Consider the following 4,902-nt stretch of genomic DNA (forward strand, 5'->3'; position numbering starts at 1 on the left):
CAAAATGGTCTATAGTATATGAATAAAGTTGGGCACCTTATTCTAGGGACACTATGGATGCGGCCCATTTTGTAGTTAGTACAAACGATGTGATCCTAAACCATTCATGTGGAGACATGAAAATGAGGGCATCCTATGTAAAGAGTTTACATAAGACTGAACCATGAAATAGTCACTTTTTACGTTCTAAATGTCGTTTTATACATAAAACTGACTATTTCGTTAATTGATGACCTAGGTAACTTAATCTTAATCCTGAGCTAACTATGAACTCCTGTTCACTCAGAATTATCCTTAGATCTGCATAAGTTAGGGCAACTCATTATTGCTGGCCCAATAAGCCTCCCATTTCAGGGGTAAAATCAGGTGGATAACTAGGAACATAGGGTGCAAAATGGAATTCACTCCTACCCGTTATAGGGATAGTAGATAGGTTGTTCCTTTTAGTACTAAATCCAGGTCTTGAACAAGGGGCCCCACCCTCTCATTGGCCCGAGAGGGGTTCGGTTTATAGGTTGGACCTTAAACCAATTGTTCATTAGAGGATTAGTGGAACTTAAGGAATAAGATGTAGTCTCGGGGGTTAAACAGTTTTTATGACCTAGTTGAGATTATGAACAACCTATGAAGGATTAACTTACTAATCATGGTTATATCAAATGGACACAAATATATCTATAGTGAGGGGAGTGCAACTACAGGACTATAGTGGAATGACCCGTTAGTTAACGAATGTTGATTAGCTTCGTCTAAAGAGTTTAGCCAGCTAATCTCGGATCGTTGGAGCCCATGATCTATAGGTTCATTTGGTTCCCCTACTAGCTCATATGGAAAGTATGATAGAATAATTTGAATTGTTCGAATTAGGTGAAGAGAGAGAAACTGACAAGTATATGTGATATAGTGGTCGATTTTTTAGTTTAGAGATACAACTTTAATATTTAAATGTGATTTAAATATAAAAAATATGAATACGTTAATATTCAAAAGCTCGAAAATAATAGAAATGGTCAAAGATGTAAAAAGTCAAAGAGTTGACTTTTGACTTTGAAAAGTCAAACTTTGATCGACCTTATATTCAAATGTGATTTAAATTTCGAGAAAATGAATGTGGATTCATGCTTGGGAGGTCAAAATTAGTTAACACGGAAAAAACATAAAAAGTCAAAATGTTGACTTTTTGGTCAAAGTTTGACTTTGACCAAATCACTATTTTGCCCTTTGACTAAAGTTAGTGGAAAAATCCAAACTTTTGTTGGATAATTCCACTAACAAAATAGTGGGCTAGGTGTTGGCTTATAGTGGAGATATTAAGCCTACTAAGATAGTGGATTCTAGGTGTTGGGATTTTATGAAATTATTTCATGCAATTTTGCATGGCCCTTTTCTATAAATATGGGCTTGCATTTTTGGATTAAAAACTTTTGGATTTTTGCCAAAATAGTTTTTCTAAAATTGGGCTTAAAAGAAAAACCAAAGTCCAACCAAAAATCCCTTATTCTATTTCCATCTTTTCTCTCTCTCGGGTTCTTCTTCCATCGGGTCCCACAACTCGGTTCTGAGTCCAGAGAATAGTAGGTCAGCTCTAGTGGTGGTTCGTTCGTGTTCGGATAAAGATAAACATGTTTCGGGAGCTTCAAAGGTATTATTTCAAAATAACCCTAATTAATTCTTTTAGGGTTGCATGTTTATTTTGGACAATTAGAGTAAAATTGATTCTTATTTCCGCTGCGCATGTCGATTTCCATCATCGGTAACAACTTATAAGTGATCCTCGAGTCTATGAGATGGAACAATGTGTTGATCTTTAGGTCACCAATAATAAGTTCCAAATGTGCCATGTCAATCGCTCGTTGAGCGCCTTGGTTGTAGCCTTGAATTACAAGCATACTATTTGACAATTCTTCCATCAATATACCTAATTGTGTCATTATTGACTTGGGCATTATATTGACAACTGACCCATTATTAATAAGAATTCGATCAACTCCTTATTCTCGATGAATAAAGGCCTATTTGAACCTTTGACCCCAATGATAAATCTTCATCTAAAAAGCCTATGGTTGTGCAGCAGGAGGCACGTGTGCGCACCACAAGGGTTGGGGCGTTTGAACTTGCTACTTCTGAATCTAACAATGCATTAATAAGGGAATCTTGATTAATTGAGAGAGTGACAAAAATCATTTATATCAAATAACGACAAGTCTTTTTATTCTACCTAGTCCTTTAGTGAACTTGAAGGAGCATCTTCACTCTTTATTGCGCTAACAACATAACATGCGATGACTTGTCGTACTTCTTTTGAAAAATCTTCACCAATGTTTTCTGGTAAGAAGTCTACCAAAGTTATTAGACACAAAGGTTGGGGGAAATCCTCATCTTCCTCCTACACCAGCTTTGGATTCCATGCCTTCTTTTTTCCTTTATTTTCCTGAGTTTTGCCACCCTCTTCTATAATTTCAATAGAAGTGTGACTCTTTTTTTGTGGAACTTGACTTTTTTCTTTTCTGATGAGTCACAATGATCCATCCGTCATCATCCTCTTCAAAAGACTCATTCTTGCTTTTAAGAGTCGTCCATCACGATCTTCTGCTAAAACAAAACAACTATAGGCTCCAAGGTCTCAAACTTGATCAAGCTTTCCTTTGATTATAAAACGATGTTGTTGGTGAAACATTAGAAGTCATTGCCACTACAACATGATTTTTTTGAGCTACTTCATCATGATCCAACTCAATCTTTTTTTTTTTCACGAGCCAACTTTACAATTAGCTCATTCGGCACGAAACACTTTTCAATGGGTGACTAAAGACCCAGTGTGAAACCCGGATTTCCATTTTCCCTACTTAAGCAGGTGGTTAAGGAAATTAACTAAGTAAAAGTTAAATCCTATGTTGAAGTGAAGGAAATTTCTATGTGTTGAATAGATTTTCCTTGAGTAGTTTGAGTTAAGCTTTAATTGATGAAAAATTGACTAAGTGTTAGACTAGGCATTGCCATGCGTTGGCCATAAGATCTTGGAAAGATTTCTTGGGCAAAAGGGAGAATTTGACGTGGGAGTGACGCATGCCTTGGAGGTTAGACCAATGCATTAGACTTAATGTATGCGTTGGATGCATTGGATGCATTGGATGATGGATTCATTGGATGATGGATGCGTTGGATGCGTTGGATGCATTGGATGCGTTGGATGCGAAAGATGCGTTGGAAGGATGGTATGCATCCATGCGGCTGAAGGAAGTGAAGTGATGCGTTAGAAGGGACCAATGCGGCTGAAGGAAGTGAAGTGATGCGTTGGAAGGCAGCCCATGCGTCGAGCGGTCGATGCACAGTGCCCTTGCCCAATGTGTCGACCGGCCAGCCAAGCGCCCCTGCCATGCGTCGAGCAGCCTCGGCCAAATTGTCCAGCCGTGCATCGATGGAAGCGCCCATGTGTCGAGCGCTGCTAAGCCTGCTGAGCGGCCATGCCTATGCGTCGATGCCATGAGCCAAGCGCCCCTGCCCATACGCCGAGCGGCCATGCCAAGCGCACAGCCCATGTGTCAAAGTGCCTTACCAAGCATCAATGCGTCGAGCATGCCCATGCGGCCGAGCAAGCTAGCGATGGCCAACACCTATGTAGCACGCCCATGCGTCAAGCGACCAGCATCTATGCAACACGCCCATGTGTCGAGCGGCTAGTGCCTATGCCAAACACCATGCGCCATGCCGAGCAAGCTTTGCGATGGTACCTAGTGAGCCATGCGTTGAGGAAGAGCGGCCACCCTATGCGTTGGTGATGGCTGGCTCTTGCGATGGCTAATTTGGATTACGATGGCTAAGTTGGGTTGCTAGGTGTTAAGTAGTGGACTATGCGTTGAACATCCAAGAGTTAGATGCATATAAAGGATGAGATCACCTAGAAAACATCATCAAACCATGTGTCTTCTTGGGAGGAAGCCTTAAGGCTTAAGAATTCGAGGTGGTTGCATCAGATTAGAAGCTCATGTGTTGGCTAGATAGGAGATGGACACTTAGATTGCATTGATCAAAGAGTTGCGTTATTAGTGTGAGGAAGAAACACTTGGACATGCAGCCAAGTAGGAGGTGTCAAATTTGGAGAAGGTTTGGACGCCTATAAATAAGGCCAAAGACTTCATTTTTCAGATCAAAATTCAAAAATACATTAAAAAGAGTGGGAAAGTTGAGCAAACCTTGCGTTGAGAGCAAAATCCATGTGTTGATCATAGAGTTTCAAAGAGGACGCATTGGATAGTGAAGTCTGAAAAATAGCATCAATTTGGGACGAGGAGTTCTCCCAATTTACTCGTGCGTTTGATGTGATTCCAAAGCCATCTGAAAGCCAAAAGAGTCTAGTTTTCATGGTCGGACTGTCGAAGAAGAAGCTCTAAGGAATCGGGCTAGAGAATGAGGAAAAAATAGAAGGGTCGAGTTATAGGGTAAGCTGGGCCAGTCTTGATGGTTTGATGTTTCCGGCCAAACCACGGGGATTTATGAACTAAGATTTTGAGGGTTCAAAAGAGGAGCCCGAGAAGACCAAGGAATTTCTAGAGAGAAAAGTTCCTAAACGACCAAGGTGAGTGGTACTTTCCTTTAAGTCTTAAAGCATATCTTTTAGAGTAAATTGTATATGCTTAGGTTATGAATGAGTATCTAGGGTGAGAATGAGATTATGTGATCGAGATGGTCAGAGGGTCAATAGACCTAGTGCCTGAGCCCGTAAGCAAAATCTCACCGGATGGTCAGGGGACACAAGAAGTCTAGTTCTTGAGCCTGTGGGAGGATCCTCGTATGGGATGGTCAGAGAGCTGACGGGCTTAGCTTTTGAGCCCATGAGCGGGGAGCTATGTGCACATAGGAGACTGAGGGAACGTAAAGTGTAAGCGTTGTAGCTAGTAGTAG

The sequence above is a fragment of the Benincasa hispida genome, unplaced genomic scaffold (genome assembly GCF_009727055.1).
Source record: "Benincasa hispida cultivar B227 unplaced genomic scaffold, ASM972705v1 Contig352, whole genome shotgun sequence".
NCBI lineage: Eukaryota > Viridiplantae > Streptophyta > Magnoliopsida > Cucurbitales > Cucurbitaceae > Benincasa > Benincasa hispida.